We start from the raw sequence: 21091 nt of genomic DNA on the forward strand, positions 1-21091 counted from the left end.
AATATGATTAGTTTCTAATTTTTATTTATTATTTATAATAAGTTTTCTTAATTAGTATACATTTTTATTTTCTTTTATTTTTATAATTAGTGTATTTTAATTAAAATCAAATTTTATTTTATTTTTATTTATTACTAAATAAATTAATTAATCAATTAAGCCATAAACCCTAACTATCTAATTAGTAAATTATACTAATGTGATGAGATATTTTATTTAATTGATTTATAGATTAATTTTATTGATTTATAATTTAATTTAATTTAACCTCAGTATCTAATTAATAAAGAAGTAAATTATTTAATTAATTTATAATTTTGTTAATAATTTAATAATTTTTCTTTTTCAAATGTTAATTTTATTTTTAGTAAATTAAACCCTAAATATCTAATTAATAAAGAAGTGAATTATTTAATTGATTTAATTAATTTATAATTTCTGTTTAATAATTTAATAAAAAAAATTTCAAATGTTAATTTTATTTTGGTTAATTAAAAATTTATCATTATTTAAGTATACTCTAATAAGCTCTCAAAATTATCATTCATAACCTATTATTTTTTACCCTGATGATGGACCCCCTTTGAAGTTAGAAACTTTAACATAATGAACATTGATCATACTACTCTTAAAAAAAATCCAATTTTTTTTTTTTTTCAAAATCAAATGCATATCTCAAACCATACAACTAAAACCAAGTTTTAGCCTTGTCAAGCAGATCATGTTGAACCACTAAAAGTAATTTTTTTTTGGAAATCATATATGATACCAAACCAACCATATTGCACTAGTTGTGTAAGCATGGAAGCGTGAAGAACACCATTGTTGGACCAAATCCACAAGAAATAGAGAATACCTTCTTGCATCCCTGCATTGAATGTTGCAAAATACATAATCAGATCTCATTATCCACCCTCTAAGCAGGCGTCGCTGCTACGCAGTACTGCAAGTCAAAAGCAGAGAAAGAAGGCTTGCATAGTGAATGCACAGGGGTTATCCAATCTTTAAGTTGCGAATGGAAAAATTGGCTTTGTCCTGACTACTCCAGCCTGGGCCGTGTGGTTGTGAATCTTTCTTCCTCCAATTCAAACTAATCACGAAGAACATGTACGCATGCATGTCTGCCTCTATTTGCATGAAGGTGCCTTCGTCACGGGTTCAATAGTCTCATTTTGTTTCAACATACTCTGCATTACATGGGTCACTGCTACAGCAGAAATTACAAGCTTTCTCTCAAGCACCGCCTTCCTGCAGCATATGACAGTTGCCTCACTGGCTTGTAATGGCTCCAGTCTGAAGACCAAGAGAGACAAAAACGATGGAAAAGACAAGATCTGTGGCTTCAACACTGGTTCGTAACTCATCTAAAAGTAATAAACATAGCTCATTATTCTCATGTTCAAACTCGCGCAAACACTCCAAACCTTGTGATCACCATTCTATACAAGAAGTTTCTTAGTAATTTTATATTATGGAGAAGCAATACACAATTATTTTCCTACCCTGTCGTACTTATTTACAAAAAAAAATTAGCTTCCATGCCTCTCACATTTCCCTTGGTCTTTCCATAAGGGAATATTAAGTCAGATACCAGGAAAAAAACATGAGAGAAACATATATAAGACATAGATTTCACACACAGTAACATTAGTATTTATTACCTTTAAAACCAAATTACAAGTCACACAGTAACATTAGTATTTATTATTTTTAAAACCAAATTACAAATCACATAAATAATATTTATGAAGTCAAATAATTTCCAAACTAAACAATAGCTTATTAAGAAAATCTATCAACAAAAATCAACAACCAACCAACTAATCTCCCCTATGGTAAGCATTATTCCCATTACTAAAAACCAAACCCAAAACTAGATACAGTACCATGATCGAATGAAGTATTTATTATTTATTAATTTATTTATGCATGTTTAACATGTTGATTTCATGAATGATCCACGTAAATATTATATCATTAAGTTTCGTGCACGTAAATGTTATATACGTAAATATTATATCATTAAGTTTCGTGCACGTAAATGTTATATCATTAAGTTTTGTGCAGCTACATGCTTCACACATTTATCGATGGATGGAAAGGAGACGAAGGCACAAGGAATATCATGGTCAATCACATCACAGATTGAGCATCCTTCTGGTGAACATGTAATTAAGAAGTTATTAAGTATTTATAGGTCAAAATTTTAGATGATCACTCTTTTGGATGACCACTATTATGGATGGCCATTGGTCCACAAGGTTGGAGAAATAAAATGTTCATGATTATGTAAAACTCAAGGGAATGTTTTAGATCGTATATAACTAGAGTTTTGATTGTTGTAGATTTTGTAGAAGTCATTACTTTCACTTGTATTTAAGTAGATGAGTCACTTGTAGTTGACTAGGAGTTATTATCGACATTGTCATGTATTGTGTATCATTTATTGAGAATTAGTCTGATATAATAAAATATTTTTTTTGTGTTATCATATTTATATTATCGTTATTTATATAAGTTGGTATCCAAGCCTGTGTAAAGAGTGAAGAAAAAATTGTGCATTGAGCTTGGGAATTCAATCGAACGTGGAACATCATGGAGTTGTGTGTATCAGAGTCAATTTAATTCGATTAGAAGGTGTGAGGCCTGAATAAAGGATTTGAAGTATTTTCGGTGTGTGAGAATAAAGTCGCAACCATCGCTATTGTGAGCAAGTCGCGAGTCGTCATCTCCAAGTTAATTAATTTGAGTGGAATCTTGTTGTCGTCAGTGTGAAGGAGTCTAATTTTTTTTAAAAGCAGAGAAATTAAAGAGAAGCAATTGTTGTGAACCAATGCACTTATACAGGTTTGATGGCTGAGTATTGGTGGGCAGCCACAAGGACTTCGATGACATGGAGAAATTCCTTTTCTTGGCCAGTCAAAGTTTAAAAAGATGAAAATGATTTTTTATAAGTTTTGTTGATGGTTTAAATGGGGAATCAACTTAAATCCATTTGTTGATTCATATGTAATTGAGTGTATAAATCTAGATAGAGAAAATTATACAAATTGGAAATTTAAGTTGCACACAATATTGGAAGGAACCCATGTTTAGTCAACAGTAATAGGATATGGAATCAAACCTACAACACCAACAACTCCAGTTCAAGATTTGGACTGCAGAGAGACAAATGCCAAGATACTCTTGTGAATTTCCATATAGGACAATATTATTCCACATATGAGGGATTATAATACATCTATGGAAACCTGCGAAACACTTAAAAGGTTGTATGAAACTCCCAATACTAATAAAGTATTATTTTTAAAGAAGAATATTTTATCCATTATGATAGAGGTAAATGAAACTATTAGTAATTTTCTTTCTAGAATCAAGGAAATTTATAATAAGATTGGTGGTATTGGTGAAAATATTTCCAACAGTGATCTAGTGACAATTACATTGAATAGGATGTTAGATGATTATCATATGTTTATCACTATAATTTCAGCTAGGGAAAAATCTCCTACCTTTCATGAATTAATAAGTATTCTCCTACAACAAGAAGAGAGAAGGAAGAATATCAATGGTAGATCTTAATGTTTAGATTTGGAGTTGGTGACAAAAAGGAAGAAAACATATAGAGGAAAGTCATGGGACAAGAGAAAATGAGGAATGTCCCATCCAAAACCACATCAAGACAGAACAACACCAAGGACAGATATCTATATGAAGAGGAAGGATGTATGCTGGTAAGCCTAGACACTTCGCTAAAGATTTCCATAAAAAGAAATTTCATGAGTCCAAGCATAGAAGGCATTTAGGAAATTTTGTTGATCAAGAAACCTCAGTTAGTGATAATCTAAATAATAACTATTCATTTTAGAATCTATCTTATCAATAGAAATTGATGATGGTAATATATGGTTTCTAACTATGGTGCCTCAATCCATATGACATGCAAAAAGGAATGGTTTGATACCTAACAAGAAAGTAATAATGGCACTCACATCTATCTAGGAGATAATCGATCTCACGAAATCAAAGGTTATGGGCATGGACTTGTAACCTTACCAAATTACCATGTAAGACAAATATAAAATGTGATGTATGTTGCTAGAATCAAGAAGAATCTAATATATGTGTCCACCATTGTAGATCTGAATCTCAAAGTAAATTTTTTTAAGTCACATTGTGTTGTCAAGGATATGCAAGATAACTAAAACATAATAACAAGAGGAGTGTGAATGGGAAGCTTATACAAGCTTGATGTGACCAACAAAAGCCATCATGTGTTGGCATCGACTACCATGACAACAAAATCTCTTTGGTATCATATTAATTATCATGACTTGTTTCTACTACAAAAGCAAAGAATGGTAGAGGGACTTCAATTGTTAGAGAATGAATATTCGTCCTGTGAATGGTTTGTTTTAGGGAATATGGATAGGGAAAAATTCCTTACTCATACAAATAGAAGAAAAAGGGATATTCTTGAACTTGTGCATACAAATGTGTGTGGGCCTATGTAGACTAGATCATTAGGAGAAGAATATCATTTCTTAATATTTGTTGATGATTTCACAAAACATAATTGGGTCTATTTGATGATAAAGAAGAGTGATGTATTTTAATATTTCAAAGATTTTAAAATTTTGGTTGAGAATCAAACAAGAAAATACATCAAGATCCTCTAATTTGATCAAGGGGGAGAATATACATTAAGATAATTGCTCAAATACTGCAAATCCCATGGAATTGTACAATAGTACATGATGCCACATACTCCAACGTAGAATAGAGTAGCTGAAGGGAAAAACATAACCTTAGTGGAGTGTGCAAGGAGCATGATGAAAGGTAAAACTCTTACCAATGCTTTTTGGGCAAAACTATTAGTACTATTTTTTATTTAAAAATAGAAGTCCAACAAAAATTTTAAATCATAGGACTCCATTTGAAGTTCTTTATGATTATAAACCAACAATAAGCCATTTAAGAATATTTAGAAGCAAAGTGTTTTCTCATGTTTCGAATGAAGATAGGAGAAACCCTGATGCTAAATATATCAAGTGTATTTTCATTAGTTATTATTCAGATAATAAATCACAAAAGATGTTTGATCCTTCTACTCATAATTTTTTTTGCAAGAAGAGATGTCTTGTTTCATGAACTTGCATATGAAGGCCTTAAGGAGGACAATCATGATGCATGGCATATTCCTCATGATTGTGATGATGTTATGGAAGAAGATGATGACAAACAAGAACAAAAACAAGAGGAAGAATATTGTGATATGCACACTTCAAGTAGTGAAAGCATGCCTAGGGAGGAAATAAGTCACTACAAAGTAAGAGGAGAGATGAAAGCAATGAACAACCAAGAAGGCCATCATGCCAAATTCAGCCACCAGTAAGGTATAAAGGCTATGCCTTGATGACTAAAGTGATGAATGTACTAGAACCTTGAACTTTAAAGGAGCTAATGAACATGGAGAATGAAGAAATGCAAAGAAGGAAGAATATGATTCCATTATAAAAACTGATAGAAGGAAATTGACATAATTACCTAAGAATAAAGTTCCCATAGGATCAAAACAGTTGTTCAAAAATAAATTTAATGTTGATGGAACTATTGATAAATATAAAGCTAGACTTGTAGCAAAGAGTTATTCACAGAAAGGAAGGATAGATTATTATGATTGCATTGGAAACTAAGCATAATTGGAAATTAAATCAGTTAGATGTCAAATCAGGATTTCTAAATGGAGAATTAAAAGAAGAACTCTATCTTGTTCAACTATAAGGTTTTGTAAAATATAGAGAAGAGCATATTGTTTGCAGGTTAAAGAAAGCACTATATGGACTCAAACAAACACCGAAGTCTAATTGGTATGTGAATATTGATAGATTCTTCTCTCAACTGGGTTTTACTAAAAGTAAAGAAAATCCAAATCTGTATATCAAGAGGGATGAAAAATGACATATTGTTTTGATTTATGTATATGTTGATGATCCTATCATAACAGGAAGTGTTACCAATTTAATTGAAAATATCAAAAACAATCTTTCATAGGAATTTGAAATAAAGGATCTTGGAGAGTTGCATTATTGTTTAGGCCTTGAAGTTTGGAGAGATAATGGTAGAACATTTGTCACACAATGTAGATACACACAAAAATTAATTAGGATATTCAATATGAATGGATGCAAAGTGGTATCTACACCATTGGAAAAAAAATGTTAAACTCAACAATGATGATAAAACAAAAGAAGTGAATTGCACATTGTATAGACAATTGGTGGGAAGTCTGAATTACTTAACTAGAACTAAGTTAGATATTGCATATTTAGTCAGTATACTGGGTCAATTCATGTCTAAGATATATGAAAGTCATTGGAAAGCAACTAAGAGAGTCCTTTGATATTTGAAGGAGACTGCAAATTTTGGTATTGGTTATACTAATTATTTGAATGTTGAATTGACAGGTTATTCAGGCTCTAATTGACGAGGAGATCCAGATATCAGGAAGTCCACCTCTGGTTATGCATTCAGTATTAGATTTGATATTGTGTCATGGAGTAGTAAGAAACAACCAACTGTTTATTTTTCTTCCACTGAAGCTAAGTATAAGGTTGCATGCAGTGCAACCTATGAAGCAATTTGGCTAAGAAGAATTCTTGAAAACATGGGAGTAAAACATGAAGGACCAACAATTATCAATTATGACAATCAAAGCTCCATCAAACTAGCAAGAAACCCATCTATCATGCAATATCAAAATACATTGAGACACAACACCATTTTGTACGAGAAAAGATACAATTAAAGGAAACTAGTTTGATCTATTGTAATACAAATGATAATGTGGTAGACATGTTTACTATGGCTCTATGAAAAGATAAGTTTATGTTCTGTATAGACAAGTTAGGTGTGATAAAAAATTCATTTCTCCATTAAGAAGGATGCTTAGAGTTAATGGATAGATTAAATGTTCGAGATTATGTACAACTCGAGTGAATGTTCTAGATTGTGTAGAACTCGAGTATTGATTGTTCTAGATTTTGTAAAAGTCCTTGTTTAAGTATGAGTCAGTTGTATTTGAGCAAGAGTTATTATCCTTTATAAGGATACATTGTCATGCATTGTGCATCAATTATTGGGCATTATCCTATTTTAATAAAAACTTATGTTGTGTTATCATGTTTCTATTTTTCTATTTATTTAAGTGTTATTAAGTTGAAATTTTTAAAAGAGGTTCTATCTTCATTCTTAATATATACAAGTTTTTAAGTATTAATTTTATAGTAATTTTTTTTACTAAAAGTTGGATGCAAAGCCTTATTTTGTCTAATCTTAAAAGTGGAGATGAAAAAACATTCTCTCTCATTGTAAGGCTATTATGATAAGCCACATTGTACTCATGTGTAATAGAATTATTTTGGAAAAGAATATTAATGTATGTGTAGAAAGGTATGAAAAAAGAGCTAAAACCCAAGTTATCTTTAGGTGATATCATTCAAGTGTGGACCACCTAGTTATTCTCATGATCATTGGGGAGGAGTGTCACAATAAGGAAATTGATCTGTTCTATTGTTTCATTGACTTTAGAAAAGCTTTTGAAACCATTCCTAAGAAAAATTCGTGGAAGAGCATGAAAGAGATTGTTAGATATACATGGAATGTGGATAGCCAAGGTAAGTGTTAAGCATTAGATTACATCTATTATTGACTTGATATACATTTATAGTACATGATGTGACCGTTGGATTCATATTACAAGTGGTCTCTTGGATTCCCTTTGGTTGTTCAGATTCCACACCAACCCTTAGAGGATTAGGTGTCCAACATTCCCCCCCTTAATCCGAAGGGTTATGTATGAGTCCAAGAAGAGAGTTGTAATACAAAATGTGCAAAAATGCATGGCAGCACTAGGCTAATTGTGCTCTCTGAAATGTTGGTAGCAAAGGAGGTGGTTTAAGGATGACCACCAACACTGTGTTATATACCTAGGGGGGTAATATGGGGTACAAAGGGAGGTACCCAAGGTAATAATGTAATAATGGGATGGGCCATAGTAATAAATAAGGTGGTTAACCCATGTCATGTAAGGGACCACAAGTAGTTAATAATAATGTAATGGGCCCATGGTATTAGTTGATGGTATGAGGGAACCATGGTAATGACCCATGGTATTGTATGTATGAGGCCTATATAGAGGCTAGAGACTCCACATGGAGGATATGAAGATGAAGAGAAGTATTCTTGTATGAATAGGCATATGGCTTGTGGAGTGTTCTCCTTCCTTAAGGAGTGAATGTACGGTGTTGCCCTACCATAAGGGTTTTGATAATAAAGAAGCATTTATCTATATTTTGATCTTGTTATTATTGGGTTATTGCTATTATCTTATATTCTTGGGTTAGATCTACAACAAGTGGTATCAGAGCACTTTCTTGGGCAAACCGTGGAGAATTTTTTTTATTTTTTGCAGGGATTTTTTGGGTGGCGAATTTGCAGATCAGATCTGTACGTTTTGGTGCCAAATCTGCAGAATCTAATTGCAGATCTGTATTCCTTGTGAAAAAATACCCAAATTAAAAAAAAAAATCAGTTGAATCGGAGTCCGGATGAAGGAGATATCGCTGATTTAAAAAATCAGTGGGGTTGCAGACAATTTTCAGGGCAGCGAATTTGCGGCGCAGATCTAGAACTCTTGGCACTAGATCTGCAAAATCTAATTGTAGATCTGGAATCTTTGTGAAAAAAAACATGATTTCAAAAAAAAAATCAGTCGAATCGGAGTCCGGATGAGGGAGATATCGCTGATTTAAAATCAGCTCTTTTTGCAGAAATTTTGGGTGACGCCGGGAGAGTAGCAGCGCAGATCTGAAATTCCAGTGTCTGAATCAGGATTTCTATCACATGGGCAGATGCAGAATGGTTGTTCCATTTCTAAAAACAGGTTATAATAGGGATTCTGAGCAATATTGACGGATCTGTGACCATTTCAATTTTTCGCCAATATTTTTGTGATGGCGGGCCTAGATCGCTTTGAACAGGAAGACTCTTTTTTGGGTCGTCTCACTAAGCTCCGACAGACTGGTACAGTGGAGGAATATATTACCGCTTTTGAAGCCTTAGCCTTCCGCACTAAGGGTCTCACAGATACATTCTTCAAGGAATGTTTTATCAGCGGTCTTAAAGAAGCCATCAAAGCTCAAGTTCTACTTCACCACCCTCCCACGTGGAAGGAGGCTTGCCAGGTAGCTCGTCAGGTCACATTGTCTAGCAAGGATCTCTATTTTACAGGAAAAGATGATGGTCCTACTATTGAAGAATTCATACAAAGAATAAAGTCCGATTATGGGATATGTTGGAAAGGTAAAGCACGGTTTAATTTGACAGAAGAGGCTGACAGATGGTGGAGATCACTTGGCATCAAATAGTTTGGCGACTTGTCGGATAAAGAATTTGAAAAATTCCTTTTAGACCAATGGTCTCATACTCGAAAACAAGATACGAAGACACCTAAAGGGTTATTTTCTGCTGGTATCTCCTTATTGCAGGTTCATGGATTGATTCAGAAGGAGAAAATCATTGTGTCTATAAATCCTAGTTGCAAGCAAAATCTTATCAGTGTTAATTTGGCAAAAAGATTGCAAATTCTAGCAAAACAAATTGAACATACACAGGTTGATGATAAGGATGTTCAAATCTATAAGGATCTGAAGCTTTCTATGGATAAGTATGTGTTTCATGGTGAGTTTTATGCTTCAGATATGGATAACATGGATGTTGTTTTGGGATACCCTTGGATGGCATTAGTGGGTACTATCAATATTAATGTGCAGAAGAAATTCCTGAAGCTCTGGTATAAAAAGAAGAAAATTACATTACAGGATATTTCCATCCATAAACAGGTAGAGCACATGGAGGCTGAAGCAGAAGATGTTCAAGGGACTGACATATCAGATGATGAGCCTTTGATGATCGACAATCAAACACAAACAGAGGCTGCAGAAGAAAAGGTTACAGGTGATGATACATCAGAGGAGGGCTCAGTGGTTGAAGTCATATTGAAAAAGAAGACACCACAATAGGCACCACCGCAGGGTGAAGTCAAGCAAAAGCCATCGTGGGTTAAAACTTCAACATATCATCACCCACATCACCCCACAAGACAACCATCATGGAAACCAAGTAGTCACATGATGGATAGAAAGGAGAGACGATCCACCTACTACACATCAACACAGAAGAGCTGCCACGGTCAACTTCCATCTCAAGCGAGAGAGGCACCAGCGAGATCGAGGGTTCACCTTTCTCTTGGATGGCTAGATGCACGTGCATGGTATCAATGGACTACTCTTTTGAGTAGATCTTATTATTTGTGTTCTTCCCATGTTTCGGGGACGAAACATGCTTAGGGGGGTGGAATGTTATATACCTAGAGGGGTAATATGGGGTACAAAGGGAGGTACCCAAGGTAATAATGTAATAATGGGATGGGCCATAGTAATAAATAAGGTGGTTAACCCATGTCATGTAAGGGACCACAAGTAGTTAATAATAATGTAATGGGCCCATGGTATTAGTTGATGGTATGAGAGAACCATGGTAATGACCCATGGTATTGTATGTATGAGGCCTATATAGAGGCTAGAGACTCCACATGGAGGATATGAAGATGAAGAGAAGTATTCTTGTATGAACAGGCATATGGCTTGTGGAGTGTTCTCCTTCCTTAAGGAGTGAATGTACGGTGTTGCCCTACCATAAGGGTTTTGATAATAAAGAAGCATTTATCTATATTTTGATCTTGTTATTATTGGGTTATTGCTATTATCTTATATTCTTGGGTTAGATCTACAACACACTGAAATGCTTAGTGCAATTCCCAGAACTCTTCTAGGCATGGTAAGAGGCTGAGCTCTTCTTCTAGAGGAAGTGCTCGTGATGTTTTGAAGAGGGCATATAAAATTTTAGGGGCGAATGTTCGCCCTTTGGCGAAATTAAGGGGTTTTAAATTTTTAGTGGGCGAATATTTTGTATCATAGTACATTTTTACAAATCACCTCAAATATCCCACCTTATTTTAAGGGGGGGGGGGGTAGAAAAGGTAAATTTAGCCCTTGAAAGTAGAAGTTACAACCTTCCATTCGCCCATTTTCAAGAATAGGTTTTATTTAAGTGAATCCTATGGGCCAAAGGCCCAAATACCATATTTATAAAAGAGGTATGGTAAATTAATAAAAATATAAATAAATGAGAGGTATGGTAAATAAATAAAACATTTTTTATATTTACTCCATAAGTCACCTTATATACATGCAAGGGTGTAAACAAATAAAAATATAAGTAAAGTGGAGGTATGGTAAATAAATAAAACGTCTTTTTATACTTACTCAAAAGGTATGGTAAATAAATAAAAATATAAATAAACTAAACGCATGGTAAATAAATAAAACCTCTTTTTATAGTTAGTCCATAACCCTCATTCTATTTATGAAGGCTCAAGAAAGAGGTTTTATTTAAGTGAATCCTATGGGCCAAATACCATATTTGTAAAAGAGGTATGGTAAATTAATAAAAATATAAATAAACGAGAGGTATGGTAAACAAATAAAACATTTTTTTATATTTACTCCATAAGTCACCTTATATTTATGAACACTCAAAAAATGCATTATATTTAGGTGAAACCTATGGGCAAAATACTATGGGACAAATATGCAAAAAAAATTATTAACCCTAATATTAGTATTAATAAAAATAAAAATGGCACATGGCATTGACCCATGATATTCACCAAAATGGGACATGGTATTCACCTGGAATGTAGCCTATTTAAATGGGGAATTAAACCAGCATAGATCCATCTTTACTCTAGAATATTTGATCCCATCAAGTGTAAAAATGGATGTTGTAATTTAATGTATGTTAAACATTTTAGCTTGGTTAAAATAAAAATCAACTATTAATTTTATTAATTTTTATAAATTACTAATAGTAATTTTAAGCTCCAGGTTTATGAAAACCCATGGTATTGACCCATGGTAATACCATGGTATTCATGTGAGCATAGACTATTTAAAGGGGAAATTCTATCATCTTAGATCCATCTTAATTCTGGGTCTACCAAGTGCTCAGAGGGATAAATAGATTTCATCCCCCTAAGAGTGGTAGATGTGGAGTTAAGATGGATATAGGTTGGTTTTTATGATAATGAAGATATTAAATAAACTTAGGAAATTATATTGTAAAAACATCTTAAGGTGAATGGTTAAAGCATAGACATTGGACAAGTATATTTGTATACTTCTGTTTTAAACTGAAACAAATCTAGGGCTAAAAGGAATGGATTGATTGCACTAGTCATCCTTCTATAACTTTCCAACATACGCTAGAGTAAACAGATTGTAATTTGGGTAATTTTTCTAATTGCACACAGGAACATACTTGTGTATTGGCAGGGTGGTTACAAGGTCCCTAGAAGTGATGAATTTGAATTTTTCTTGGTTTTATATATAGTATTAGGTTTTTTCTCATGCTTTTTGTGAATGGCGCGGGTGAATTTTATCCTACACCCACTAGGTTATCAATATGTAATTTCGGTAATTTTGATTTCAAAAGATATTTTAAAGAAATGCAATGATTTCATTTGTGTATTCAATAAACACAAGATTTTATAATTGAGTAAAATATTCGCCATGCCTGGTGAGAGATTCACCAAAAAATTATATATACATATCATATTATTGATAAAATCACCTTCCATTTTTCCTATATACCATGGAGATTCGCCAATTTATTATACATGTAAATTTGGGGGGGTTCTTAAAATTTCCCGTAGAAGAGGGAAACCTTCAACCATGAAAGGGAGGTTTCACTCCACATAAAAGGGAGAACCTCAACATAAAAAGGGAGGTCTCAACATGTGATGGTTTAAGGATTACCACCAACTTTGGAATGCTTTATGAAATTCCTGGAACTCTTCCAAAATTGGTAAGAAGCTGAAGTCTTATGCTAGAGGAAGTGTTGCCAATTATTTGAAGAGGCATCACCAATTGAAGGCATGCTCAAGGGCATCTTTGTCTCTAGCTACAACTCGGAATATGGTATGGCAGGTTGTGGCTCAGGCTCGCTTGATGTGGCTTTGAGGCTTCTAGATGACCATCATTTACCCTCCTATCAGATACAAGGTGAGATGATGGAGAAGACTCAACTGCAAGACTATTCAATATTCGAGAACAAATCCTGTTGTATGAGAGAAATATCTTCTTGGTTGTTGAATCCCATTACTAAGAAGTGGTCCATCCAAGATGAATCTTTGTTCTTGTAGGAGGTTTGTTTCTGAAGCATTTGTTGACAGAATGACTGGTTTTATGACTGTGCTTACATGGATGAAGATCAAAATAGTGATCTTTCTTATTGCCAACTTAGTCACAATGTTGGCATTTAACATTCTGTTGTTGTTGTTGTGGAAAAGGAACAAAATTTGAAACAGCTGAAGGTGAACTATCATGAAGAAATCCAACACTCTGAAACTAGATGTGCTTTGAGTAATCTGGAATATGAAAGGACATGTCCTTGTCATATCCAAGACCATCTGTGTGCTTGTTGTGAACAATCTCTTCCCAAGGTTTGATGACTGACTTGGGAAGTGTAGACTGGAATTTTAAATCTGCATTCACATCTGCTCTTGAATCAGCATCAACTTTACTATCTTGATTAGTTTCTGCATGTTGATGGGAGTCAATTTCTGACTCAAAAAGAGAACTATTATGAACAGAAACAAGGTCAGAATCATGACTATACTTTTGTAACTCCTCTTGTTGTAGCTGTGATTCAAGCTACAAAAAATAAATCTATTCTTATGCATATTGTTTACCTTCTCATGAATAGTGGAATGTATCAAGGTATTTAATAAATCTAATACATCACTAATTAAAGTCATTTTCACTTACAACAAAAGAGTGGCTTGTTTTCTTTACAAAATTAATCACTATGAGCAAACTTGTGGCACATCAAGAAATATGTTGGTTGTTTTCAAAAATTTAAATCACCCTAGATAGAAAAATACAGATGTGCAAAATATTAAGTTGCTCTAAATTAACCGTATGCTGTTGGAAATAACTAGAAAAAGAAAAAGAAAACTTTTGCATCAAGCACCACTAATAGTTATAAACTTATCGATATTCATCTTCAAGATTGCAGAAACTAGCTATCAAGTCTTTATATAATTTACTAAACTTTTTTACCAAGGCAGGTTGTCCTTCATGAGTTTTGGTCCTGAACAATACCAAGTGTGGTTGTAGTTACTGGATCATAAAAGTATCCACCGAGAGGAGAAACAACTCCAACAATTGTTACACTACCTATGCAGTCTAGAGAAGATAGGATGCTCTTTTACACAGTGGGATTTGACATCGTTATGGATGCTCTTTTGCTTAGTGGGAGTCGACATCGTTTATACCATTTGGGGGATGGTGGTAGGCCAATGTTCATGTTAAACACATATGATACCAGGGCCAAGAGGCAACGAATTTATTAAACACGCAATGGAGAGGGCCAAGAGGTAGTGGATTTAGTGGGAAAGGAGGGTGGAATGGAGCCCACAGAGACCTGGTCTCAGACACCACACAACTTGTTTCGCAGCTTTGGTTTAATACGTTAAGGGAATGGCTCTACAGTCTTTGGCAAATGGTTATTTTGCAACTTTAACCAAAATTCATAGTTCCAATGCATAGGAGTTTAGTCAATGCCAAAACAGAAATATGACCATGGACTCTGCACGGGGACAACGCAAAGACTTTACACCTAGTTGTTGTAAAATCATTAGTTAGCCAATGCAAATCTTGTTTGAAATTTTCTTAGAATCTGTTTGGAGTTGGCTAAACTGATGAATCTTTCTAGGTACAACACTCTTTTTTCTTAGTGTTGCATTGTGCATCACAGCCAATGGTGCAGAAGTTGGTCCATCAGATCTGCAATTTTCATATAAACAACACAGTTGCAGTTCTCCAACAAAAAGGATGGGTGCCGGCTAGATTTTCAGAGATATCAGCTTCAACATTTGAAGATCTTGAAGTTGAAGAACCATATTTCAATCCTCCGATATGCCACTTATGTTGAATATTCCTTCAAGTCAATCAACAAAAAGTATTACACAGAGAGAGCTTCCTTGGGCTTTGACTCTACCAGTTTTATCCAACCTTCAATTACGAAGAGACATTAAACATGCAAATATTGCTTTGACCAACATTCAAACCAGTAACAAACCACGAAATATAGGCACGTATTGATTTTTATCTACAAAATATATGCAGGCCGGACCAACGTAGCTTCAATAATTTCTCATCACTGTAGAACCTCCATTTTGTCTCAGAGAGCAGGACTTCGGAAATTTTTAAGAAGAGGAGGGGATGAATATCATTAAGCAAACTGGAGAAAGATTCGGTTTCTTTTTTTTACCGATTTCCAGAGGGCGAATCCGCTGTCGATGTCTTTGACCATGTCTCAAGTTTTCTGAAATCCTTATGAATGGATATCGACATGAATAGGATTAGGAACAACTGCGATAACGACAACAATGACCTAAACCTGATTATTGTATCACATGGATTGATAGCCTATGGCTTGAGTGGTGGATGTAACGTATTCAGAATTGGAAGTTACTTCCGAATCTTTTGTCAATAACAATAAAATGGATGTAATTCGTACTACAGAACTAGGAAAAAAATATAGCTAAAATATAGCTGACAAGATTCACTCTAAGGTAAATGTAACACACAGGCTAGGGAAAAGGCAGATTAGTCAGGTTTCAAACTAGAGGAGTGCCTAGGTGGAGTAGGGTAACGTTATAGACATAGATTAACTTTATTTCTATAGTTCATCAGCCAAATAGAGAAATGGCAAACAAATTCAGGAAATAATGCAGGTCTAACCTACGCTCTGATACCATGTTAGATATACATGGAATGTGGAAAGCCTAGGTAAATGGTAAGCATTAGATTGCATCTATTATTGACTTTATATACATTTATAGTACATGATGTGACCCTTGGATTCATATTCAAAGTGGTCTCTTGGACTCCCTTTGGTTTTTCAGCTTCCACACCAACCATTAAAGGATTAGGTGTCCAACAAAGATAATGATTCCTCTTGCGTTGACATAGTTGTGGCAAGGTTGTATGAGAATGTTATCGCTAGGTTTAGTACCATTGAGGGTTGGTCATAAGAAACTAATTGCAATCTATGAGTCAAGCAAGGTTGTCTCTTGTCCCCAATCCTTTTTGGCATAGACATTGATAGGTTAGAAGAGTGTTTGGAAGATGCATGTTGTGTTGTCCCCGTGCTTATTTCTATAGTCATGAATCCTCTACTTTGTGCTTACAATAATGTTCTTTTAGTGAGGAGTTATTATAATCTTAGCAAGCAACTAAGAATCCTATAAGAGTTTTATTTCTAGATGGGTATGATTGCTATTACTAACAAACAAAAGTCATAATAATTAAATCCAAAAAGATCACATATGATAGTTTCATATATGACAACAAATTGGAGGAAGTTTCTTCATATAAATATCTTATAATCAATATAGATCACAAGTTCAACTTGAATTATAACATAGAGAAATGGATAAATTGAGGATGGCAGATTATTATGGGCTTGAAAGAAATTGTAAGTGGGCATATATTTAGATTTGAGATTAAAAAAATTCCCTTTTAAATTCTCATTACTCATAATTTGATATAGGTGTGAGCTGTTGGGTCACATCATCTCCATAGAATCATGAATGAAAATAAAACATATCCAAAAGCATTTTATAACATACAATCTCAAGATTAAAGGAAACACACTCCATCATATCCTCTTGATTGAAAGTCTTTCCCCCATGCAAAGTATGGCCATGACTAGGTAGCTTATGTATAAGAAGTTAAACAACATGGAAGACTGCATATTTCCTAAAATTGCTTCTATCTCTAGCCAAAACCACCACCTTCTACTGAAGTGGGGATGGCATAATAATGGCTAGACCATTAGGGGTAAAGTAGATAATGTTGCAGAATAAGTATAGTATAAAAAACATCAAAATATTAGGAGAAATTGCTATAAAAAGTTAAATGGAAAAATGAGATTAAGATATTATAAGAAGGTGATCAACCCAAATCTAGAAAATACAAAATATATCTCACTCTAGACTAGTGTAAATAAGAAAATAAACATTGCTAAAAATAAGAACAAATTCTTATGAGCTTCACAATGAAAGTGGGCTTTGGTCAATTTTCCTAAAGCACCATTGGATAAAAGGGTTTGTCACCTTTACAACACTAAAAAAGTGGGAAATGAAAAACACTTTCTCTTAAATTGTGTAGCTTATACTCACATTAAATCTAAATTTTAAAATACTTATCACACTACCAATCTTGAAACACTTCCCTTAATATTAATATTTTTTTTTTGAGTATATAAAAAATGCTATGGGAACTTTCACCCATTAACCTTAGTCTCTTCCAAAAATTTCACCCATCAACCTTAGTCTCCTCTCCCATGAGTTAATTCCATATTACCTGGCTATGTGCTCCATGTGTTGTGTGATTGACATCAATGTTCTCTGTACCCTTCTGCTCATTCACATTGATGCATACACTGGCAATGCAAAAATCAACGTAAGATAATTTATAATATTTAGCCCCTGTGGAGTTCCTTGATCAAACATGCATGAACAAATTAATAAATATAATTATAAGGATGGTTTCTAGATTTGGATGTGGGTTCAGATATGGTTTAGTTTGCGTAGAATGTACATGATTGTGGTCACAAGTCGACCGAATTCATACCTGCACCAGGTAGGTCACTCTTGGATTTGCGCCGATCATTCATCATTTTGTTATTTATAAATGTCAAACCTGAAGTTGCGTATAAAAATATATTTTAGTTTCGGAATCTATACCAGGAAAGTGGTATCAAACCAGTTATTAAATTAGCTGCTGGTATCCACTTTAGACTCGTGGGAAGCAGTCTGTTAATCGTGTTCGCTTACAGATCTGGTCTCCATAAATAAATGCATGGAGGAGGGTGTCGACTTTGGATTTCGGCGATGGCTGCTTCGGAGAAGCTGACGTTTGTTCTTTTAAAGCCTTAAAACCTCCTGCTGCCACATCTGAAATCAATCCAATGCAAGCATGCGCACATAGATTTCGTAAAATTAAAATATGAAACAGAGAAGTACAGTGCAAGAGTTCCCATAAATCTGACCAAACGCTCCTGTGGTGGCATCAGTGATACCTTTGGTCTTTTGAGCAGTCTAACTAGTTGTTGTTGTGTTTTATTTATTTATGGATTGACTGTACAGTTGTATAGTTTTATGATATTTTTGATTGTATAAGTACTTTCAAATTTTAGTTTTAAAATTTTTGGTGACTCAGAATCTATCACTAAACTTAAGATTCCAAAAATTCGCCAAAATTTATAAAAAAATAACGTTTAGTCTACATCTACAGCAGTGCTGATAAACCTGAGGAAACGCTCGTGTACGTTTTGTCTTTGCAAATCAGTCCTGAGATTTTTTGCATTATAACGCGATCCAATTATTTTGCCCTTCTGTCTTATTACTCCAACCATAATAATAAATATCTTCTCGCAGGACGAGAAGTTGGATAGAGACATCCAACATATGTAATAGTTTTTTCAATGTTAAGCGTGCAGAGCCTTAGAGCATCATGGCTGACCGAACCCTAATATGAATCTGCTCGTGAGAGTTGAATTTTGCAGAAAATAAAAGAGATGTTCGCGCATCTTGTCGGCTCAGTGGCCGACTAGCGTCGTGCCCACCATATATTTTTCTAGTGTCAAATGTCAATGATTGCGTTATCATACTGATCCGTTTCATTGTGATTCAATTGTTTAATGTTCATGGAAAAAGTTGAGTGTAGTTTCCCCTCACATCACAATTGTTTAATGTTCATTGAAATGGTTGGTTGAGTGTGGTTTCGGTTCACTTCACCATTAATTTTTTAGTAGAAAAAACGATTTCATTAAATTAACAGTACATATGCAAAAGAGTCATAGATCAAATTTACATTTAGGTTAGAGGACTATAAGTGTCTTCTCTATATTAAAAAAGCGAGACAAAAACATGATCCATAAAATATATAGCGAGACAAAAGGAGAGTTGTAATACAAGAATTAGGGAAAGTAGAGTTTAAATAATAACAATGAGAGGGCCTTCAAATCAAAATCTGTCTAGATCACAACAAAGAGACAAATTCCTAGAAATGAATCGAACTCTAAGCCGCATAACATCCTTGCTTCGACAAACCATCTACTTTTCCATTATGTTCAGAGAATACGTGCAAAAGAGATACACCTAAAAGCTATTTTCAATACTCAGATTCTCTGTTTGCAGTTGAGGAGAGAAGGTGTTTGGAGGTCACAACATTCATTCACCCATTCAATCACGGACTTAGAATCACCAAAAATTGCAATCTCTCACAAATCGATCTAGTTAGCCCAATATATGACTCCCCATAATGCCAAAGCTCAGCGTTGGTGTTTCTTTCAGATTCACTGTGCCATAAATATCTAAAAGTGTGAGAAGGCTCAAGATATATTACCATGTCATTGCTATAGGATCCAAATGAGTAGGCTCCATCAAAGAACCCAACACGGTATGGGAACCATAGATCCTTATGGATTCGAAGGGAGTAGCGAGGCAAAGAGGCTACAATGGATAATTCCTTGTAGTATGCCATCAAGGAGCATGTCCTAGCAATATCTGGTGGAACAAAGTCAATGATTTGAACACTGCGAGTCTGCCAAATACCCCAAAGGAGGAAGAAAGGAAGGGATTTGTGAAACTTGTTGTTAGCAAACCACATCTGGAGACTAGAGACGATTTCCAACCAGTTCAGAGCAACATTATAATGTAGAAGTCGAAGCACACCAAGCCAAACAAATCTGGAGAAAGAGCAGTGGAGGAAGAGGTGTGAAATATCTTCTCTGTGGACCTTGCATAGTCCACAATGATTCGGCCCCTAAAAACCTCTTTTGATGAGGTTTTCCAATGTTAAAATCCTATTATGTGCCACCATCCAAAGGAAGAATTTGAGCTTTAGTGGCATAGGCCAACTCCATGACCTAGACAACCAAGGGTGTGACATGTCCAGGACTGCGACCTAGTTAATGATGGAGTAAGCCTCTTTAAAAATGATAGAACCTTTATGCAAACTATTGTTCCACTACAGATTGTCCTCTCAATGAGACAATGTAATCCCAACAAGTTGCAATTTTTTAGTGTAATCTGACCATTCTAGGACAAAATGAGCCCGAAGATTGAGCATGTAGGCATTTTTCCAAGGAGTGGTGAAGGAGGGTGTTGAGGAAATCACCAAAATTTCCTTAAGCACCAATATGTCCATGTCATGTAGAAAATATATCAATGAGAAAGATAGGGAGTGTGAGCCATTCATACCTAAAAAAATATCTAGACCAATTTTCGCTAAGGATCTAGATCCAATCTTCCAAGACATATTTGCGAGGAACCAATGTTTTGTAGAAATCAGGCTTCTCCATGAATAAGAAATCCTTGAAGGGATTGGAGTGCCCACTCGAATCCACCCAAGATCTAGATTATGTCGATATTTTTCTTTGACGATCCCACTCCACATACCATCACCACCTACAACTCAATAGAGGTTCTTTAAAAGAAGAGCCAGGTTGAAGACTTCCATATTTTTGAGGCCCTAACCACCAATCGCAATGGGCATTGACATCTTGTCCAGTCTTACAAGATGATTTTTTCTAGATTCCCCATTGAAGCCAACCCACAAAAAGTGGGAGATAATCGAATTTATCTTGTTGATGATTCCCATGGGCAATTTGTAAATGTGCATCTAGTATATGGATGTGCATTGAAGGACTGATTTAAATAAGATGATCTTGCCACCCAGAGAAATCCAGTTGTGTGACCATTGTAAGAGTTGCTTCTCTAGCTTTTCAGTTAGCCAAGATCAATCATTGTTGTCATATCCATTTGGTTTTAGGAAGATACCTAGGTACTTGAAACCCCCCTCGAGAGAGATAGACTATACCTCAAATAGTGCAG

Source organism: Pinus tabuliformis, chromosome Q, assembly GCF_031772625.1.
Source record: "Pinus tabuliformis cultivar Carrire ecotype Pingquan chromosome Q, CPIR1, whole genome shotgun sequence".
Classification (NCBI taxonomy): Eukaryota; Viridiplantae; Streptophyta; class Pinopsida; order Pinales; family Pinaceae; genus Pinus; species Pinus tabuliformis.